Source organism: Malania oleifera, chromosome 7 (assembly GCF_029873635.1).
Source record: "Malania oleifera isolate guangnan ecotype guangnan chromosome 7, ASM2987363v1, whole genome shotgun sequence".
Classification (NCBI taxonomy): domain Eukaryota; kingdom Viridiplantae; phylum Streptophyta; class Magnoliopsida; order Santalales; family Ximeniaceae; genus Malania; species Malania oleifera.
The window spans coordinates 44,008,517-44,016,160 of NC_080423.1; positions in this window are offsets into that span (position 1 = coordinate 44,008,517).

The window sequence follows — 7,644 nt, forward strand, 5'->3', positions numbered from 1 at the left end:
TAAATATACCCTTAAATTTAGCCAAATTGCCAAATTTTTCAAATCCCACTCTTGCTTTGGAGTAGGGCCTAGAAAACCCCAATTGGAAAATTACATACATCAAAATGACGATGATGACAACTAGGACCCCGTGGTGGTGTCCGTTCGTCGATTTAACCACATATTAACGGCGAAATTGAGAAAATGAGGAAAAATTACTTTTCCCCAGGAGCAGTGCCTAAGTCGTTCCCATGAAAAATCTACTCTAGTAGAAATGTCAGCAATGGAATTAGGAATCCAACGGCACCTTCCGTTTCCCGATTCGTCGCAAACTCGCCGAGTAATTGAGAGAGAAGAAGAGACAGAGAAGAAGTAGCTGGCCGTAGCAGGAAAATTTACAGGGGGGAGGGGCGGCGCCTGACATCTCCTCTTTCTTCTTCCTTCTTCTTTCTTCTTTCTTCTTCTTTCACTTTTCTTCTGTCGGTACTTTATATATATTAAACTTATACTTACCATATATATACATATATATATATATATATATATATATATCTTATCATATACTTATTATATATATATATATATACAAATATACATATATATATTTATATATTATATTAACCATATATATATTTCTCTTATTTCAATTAGTTTTTTTTTTTTAAATCCAATGTAAAAATATTTAATTTAATAACTAATTATTTAATTATTTAATTATTTAATTTATCTTAATTTAATTTAATTTCTTTAATTTTAATTTTATTTATTATTTTTTTCCAAATTATTTTAATCCTTTTAAATTTCTGGGTCTTTACAATATAAATATAGTGTTATTTTTTATTTTGAAAACATGATGAAAACAGTAAAAGAGTATATATGTAAATATATAGTATCAGATCCTTATGAAAAAATTACATATAGATACAGATACAGATACAAAATATAGAGCACGGTATCGATGCTAATACAAATATAGTGCAACCACATATCTTAGATAGTGTGTGGGTACTGTCAACTGTGCTCGGAGAGTACGCAGCTCCCCAATTTACTGGGTTGAGGGGGCCAGTTTGACGAGGTAGCAGCTAGTCCCGCACCTAGGAAAGTATGTAGTTTGGCCGGGCTAAGGTAGTGTAGAGTATAGTAACTTATTTGGACGCCCGAACAGATTAAGTCTCACCTATGGGCCACACAACCCTGTCATGAGGGGTCAAATCATGACATACAGAGTTCTAGGGATAAAGCACAGTTATGTATATGTATACAATTTTACAGTATTTGATGAATATAGTATGATATTAGCTGTATAAAAAGTAGAAAAATTAGATAATACATGTGTGTTTTAAATTACGAAAAATGTAAGATATGCTTTACAGATTTATCCTTTATTATAGCTCAGATGTTATCTAAAGTATATGTAACTTAGTCGTCACACACTAGTAATAGCATATTTCCACTTACCGAGCGTCGACTTACCCTATTATTCTAACATTTTTTAGGTGAACCAGTTAGGTGAGCAGATCAGGCTCACGGATAGGGATTTATTGGTTACCCTAGTTACAGGGTAAGATGGTGTAGAGTTTTGTATTTTTGAGATAGATTTTATTAGGGAGAGATGTATTTTATGACTATGTGATGGAAATACCGAGTTCTGGTATTGTATGGTATATGTGGTTGTGTAATTTATGGTTTTGCTCCATAGGTATGATATTGTATACAGTAATACCCCAGCACCCTTGAGGCCAGATGTAACGACCCAGTCCTTTATACGGACCCAGGTGTCACTCTTTCATTACATAATATTTATACCTGTTCAAGATATAGAAACAACCCGCCCTAAATAGGGACATACGAGTGTAAAACATACATAATAATGATGCAAATGTCGCGGAAAAACATAAACATCCATTGAGATTTCTACTAGACTTATACTAGAGTTCACTAATACATCCATAATTTACATATTTCAGACTTAGAACAATTCTCATTATCACAACCCTCCAAAAAGGAACTTCATCTAAGATTTACTACATGATTCAGATGCTTACGTAAGCTGTTCAAAAACAATCTCCCAATCCTTTTAGCTATTAGGACTGATGCACTGATGGACCTGAAAACAAAGGTTGTATGATAGGGTGAGACACCTTTCAGTAAGGAAGAAGGAGTTACAACAGTGTGTGACTGCATACATGCATATTTTCATTCAACATCTGGAATATAAATAAAATATTTTCAATATAGTAATGCATCAGTTATATCATTATTCATATTACAAAATTCCCACATCTGTCTTTCGATCATTTTATGATTTATCAGATGACCAACAGAAAAATATCCCTATAACCAGTTTTACCCCATGGCCCGGGTTGTGCACTGATACTCGTCCAATGCCCTGTTCGTGCAGGCACTGTCGAGTACCTACTTACGATCCGACTGCCTCCATTGGCCCAATATCAGCCAATGGTTTCACCCTGCTAGTCAACCATCTTGGTACCCACATCGTTTAATACGTGTGGTTGCATGTGCACATCTAGCTACGATATCGCACCGTATCATATAACAGTAATTTATTTCAACTCTGCAAAGAAAGTATTTTTCAACCTTATATCAAAAGTATAGAAATAATCCTAGTGGGTTCAAACCAGCGTCTTTCCACTCAGTTTACCCCTCTTTGTTTACTGATTTAGCTTGGTGTATCACTGACCTCAAATTTTTTACATTCTCAGTATAACAAATTGGAATTTCATTCCCATATTTTATATCAGTAGTATAGAAAATACATTTATTTCCATTTCAACATATATCACACAAGTTTGATACAAAAACTCGCTAAATGATAGAAATTCAATATACATAGTTTAATTGAATAAATAAAGGATTCGAGCCTCTCCTACTATAGTATAAACACAAATAAATAATATTTGTAAAATTTGGAGATCACACGTCGAAATCCTTGTTTTTACCAAAAATTGTAAAATCGTCAAACCGACATTTCTACTTGGTAGAATTTCACAAATAAGCAGTTAAATCATACATAATAACATAAACTAGCTTTTTAGCGGTTTAGTTTTCCAAAATAGCTGTTGTAATCAAATTCCCCTTACCTTATACTCGAAATGAAACTTTGTACGAAAATGGTCCAAAACTACAACCCGAGATCCCAAAAACCTAAAACCACAGAACATAATCTTACTATGTTTTCTACTGCTACCAAATATCCAATTAAAATTAGGATCAGATTCCTACCTCGATTCTTGGGAAAACCCAAAACTCTCCGAAACGACTATCCGATCCACTAAAAGTGTAGAGTTTCCTCTTCTAATCCACGCAGTACCCTCCGTTTTTGGAAACGGACGACAAATGACGAAGGATCTTAGAGAGAGAGAGAGAGAGAGAATAAGAGAATTTATAGAATAAAACCTAACTTAACCCTTAAGTAATCTAAATAAATATCTCCTCCAAGATATTTATATATAAATATCTCAAAATATCTCTTTTCAAAATATCTTCTCCAAAGTATTCTTTATTTATTTATTTTATGTTTATTTATTTATTTATTATTATTTATTATATATATTTTAATTTTATTTATTTATTTATTTATTTTATTATTATATATTTTTTTCTCGGGGTCGGGTTACTACACCAGAGTTTCCATAGTAGAGGTATCAGAGAAATTTATATTTTAAAAAAAATGATATAATTTTGAGGTCGTTACAGTTTGGTATCGGAGCCTAGGTTGCTAGGTTCTGCAGACACTAGAGTGCAATGGGAAACAATACCAGAATATAGGAAAAAGGATTTGAGGTTTTGTTCGATGATCTAGATACAGGATTTCATGGTGATTTTTGTGTTTTTCCTGGGGTGATGATTTCAGGAAAGCCATAGTAAACTATCAACGAGTCTTGTGTTTGGGTTACAGGATTGGATTTTGGGATTAGGATCAGGAGGGATGATTAATAGAGGATTTGAAGTTTTAGTTAAATGGAACAAGTTGGGTATGTATGGGAAATAGGATTCTAAAATGGTGTTCTATATATATATATTTGCAGGATGGACCTAGGAGGTAGTAGCACTCACGCTAGTGGTGATGATGGAGTAGGTCCTTCTAGCGTAGGGGGTGGAGATTCAAATGCTGTGTTATGTAGTGTGGCTTAGCAAGTTATGGTTGAGATAGCACGAAGTTCTAGAGAGCAGGGAGGTCCATCTCTAGTTCAGGGATGTACCATAGAGAAATTTATGAAGATGAACCGCTAGCGTTCTTTGGAGCAGCTAACCCTGCAGTTGCAGAGAATTGGTTGTAGGAAATAGAGAAGATTCTGATAGTACCTCACTACACCAATGAGCAGAGAGTCTTATATGCTACATATAGGCTGGCAGGGGAGGTTGAGAGATGGTGGTCAGCCACCAGACTGTTGAAGGAGCAGAGGACAATTCCAGTACCGATGACCTGGGCATGATATAGGGACGTGTTCTTCGATAGATATTATCCTGCCTTGGTTATAGAGGCTCGAGTACAGGAGTTTCTAAGTCTGTCCCAGGGATCATTAACTGTCCAGCAGTATGCTGCGAGATTTATCGAGCTATCATGTTTTTGCTCCTATATTGTTCCAGACGAAGTGAAGAAGATGAGAATGTTTGAGAGGAGCCTAAGGTGAGATATTTACAGGCAGGTGGCAGTACTGAGGATCCAGGATTTCTCAGAGTTGGTTGTCAAGGCTATTATAATAGAGGAAAGTTTGCTAAGGGAGACTGAAATGCAGAGTCATAAGAAGAGGACCACACCCTTAAGTTTTTAGGCAGGTCCTAATCAAGGCCCTTGGAGAGGAGGTAGATTTGGCGGAGGCCAGAAACAGATGGTAGAGCACGGTGGATTTCAGGGTAGATAGTTTCCTGCCATTTGTCCTAGATGTGGATGGAGACACCCAGGTGAGTGCCGGCTAGGGGAGAATGTCTGTTATCGTTGTGGGAGGCCCAGCCATATGGCTGGATCGTGTCAGATGCTGTCAAATTTTGTACTAGCTTCTAAACCATTTCGAGGTGGATACCAGGCGCCTCACAGTGGTGAGTAGAGAAATACCGTGCCGATGAGGGTCTATACGTTGACACCGGGAGACGCTAAAACAACTGGAGACGTGGTCACAGGTGCCCTTACTGCTTTACCGTATAAAATTGTTGTTTTGTTTGTTATAGGTGCCACCCACTCCTTTGTGTCGGAGGGGTATGCAGATTAATTGGGGTAGAAACATGGTCATTAGATGTAGAACTATCTGTGGGTACGCCGATGGGATCTGTGGTAAAATGCAAGAAGGTACTTCGGAATTTCCCAGTAAGTATTCAGAAGAGAGTATTACCAGCTAAACTCTTGATCCTTGATATGCAGGGGTTTGATATGATATTGGTCATGGACTGGCTAGCTACTCATCATGCTAACATAGATTGTTATCAGAAAGAAGTGATTTTCAGACCCCTAGGTGAGTAAGAATTTAGATTTGTGGGTTCACGAGTGCGTGCCTCGCCATAGCTGGTGTCAGCTATTCAGGTGAGAAGACTGCTGCGGGATGGTTGTCAGGGGTATGTCACATACATAAAAGAATTACCAAAAGAAGAAGTAAGACAAGCTGACATACTAGTAGTGAGGGAATTTCTAGATGTTTTTTTGGAGGAATTGCCTAGTTTTCTGCCTGACCATGAAATTGAGTTAACTGTAGATCTATTGTTGTGGTTAGCACCAGTATCTAAAGTACCATATTGTATGGCTCTGGTTGAACTGGTAGAATTGAAAGATCAGTTATAGGAATTACTGGATAAAGGTTTTATCCGATCCCATGTGTCGCCCTGGGGAGTGCCAGTTTTATTCGTGAAAAAGAAAGATGGGACCATGAGGCTGTGTATCGATTATAGGGAGATAAACAAACTGACAATCAAGAATAAATACCCTCTCCCTAGGATCGATGATTTATTTGATCATTTCTAGGGGACCTGGGTTTATTCTAAAATTGACCTGCGGTCGGGTTACCATCAAGTGAAGGTTATTTCAAACCAGATATGGGCATTACAAGTTCTTAGTGATGCCATTTGGGTTGACTAATGTACCAGTGGTATTTATGGATTTAATGAATCGGGTGTTCCATCAACACTTAGATCATTTTGTGGTTGTGTTCATTGATGATATACTAGTCTATTCGAGAAGTTTTGAGGAGCATAAGCATCATTGGAGACTGGTGTTGCAGGTATTAAGGGAAAGAAAATTATATCCAAAATTCAAGAAATATGAGTTTTGGTTAAGGAGAATTACTTTTATTGGCCATGTGATCTCTAAAGCGGGAGTATCAGTTGATCCGAGTAAGATAGAGGCTGTGGTGAGTTGGGAAAGGCCAGGAAGTATTTGATTACGCGTCAAAACTACGTAATTGGGCATCTTAAGCTGGGCTTTATGGTTTATATTTTTAATTAAATGTCCAAATTTGTCCAATATTTTAATAAAGTTCCAAAATTATCATTCTTGAGTTTTATTGCGCAATTTATGAATTTTTGGTAATATCTTATCGCAGGAAAAATCTTAGAAACCAAAACTGACACCTATTCGTATTTTGTACATAACTTTTCCGTTCAAGCTCTGATCGAAACGATTCAAATTTCTAGAGAAAGAAGAAAGGATTATCTACAACTTTTGGTTTTAAGTTTTCTGAGAAATGGGTTCCAAAAGATTCAGATTTGTGATGAACAGAGAACGAAAAAAAATGAAAAAATATAATAATTCAAGTCCTTTCAAACGGGCTAGGTCAGATTCATCTTGGCTGGATCCGGGTCTAGGGCAACCCAGCTCCCCCTTAAATCCCCTTCTCTTTCTCCCCTATTCGGTAGGCAGCCCTGGGAGGGCTCTCCTCACTTCTTCTTCTTCCTCTTATTCCTTCTCTTTCCCTTTGCTTTTCTTTATTCTCTCTCTCGCAGCTTCTTTCCCTTGTTTTCTTCTTCTTCTTCTTCTTCTTCTCCTTATCCTTCTTCTTCTTCTTCTTCTTCTTCTTCCTCTTTTGTTACTTGCTCCTGGAATTTTCTCTGCTAGCAGGTTCTCCAACAGTAGTAGATTTTCACGGCTTTTCTGCCTCGCCAACACAGCCTAGCCGAGGCTTCCATCCTCTCCACCAGACACCCAAAACCAGCAAGGCTGCTCCAGAATTTCCCTGCTGCCACAGCACCACTCTAACAGCAGTCCCCGAGCACAACAGCAGCAACCCGAGCCATCCTCTCCAGCAACAGCTTCAGCAGTTCCTTCTTGTAGATCTCTTTCTCTCTCTCTCTCTCTCTCTCTCTCTCTCTCTCTCTCTTGTATTCTTTTATTTTCTTTCTTTTGTTTTCAATTGCAACAAAATATTTCTTTTCTCTTCTTTAGTTGTATATTAGAATTTTGAAGATTGTTTGAGTGGGTGTTAAGTTATTTTAATTTGTTTTAGTGGAGTTTAATATTTATTTATTTATGTTTCTTTTAATTAATGTTATTATTAGATTGGACGGATTTAATTTAACTCCTTTTATTTATTTATCATTCATTTAGTTCCTTTTATTTATGTTTCTATTGTGTTTTTATTCTCATTTAAGTCAATTGATAGTTAAACTTTGGTTCAAGTTCTTGGTTTGTATTAAAGTTTTAGTATGTCAATCTGTGTT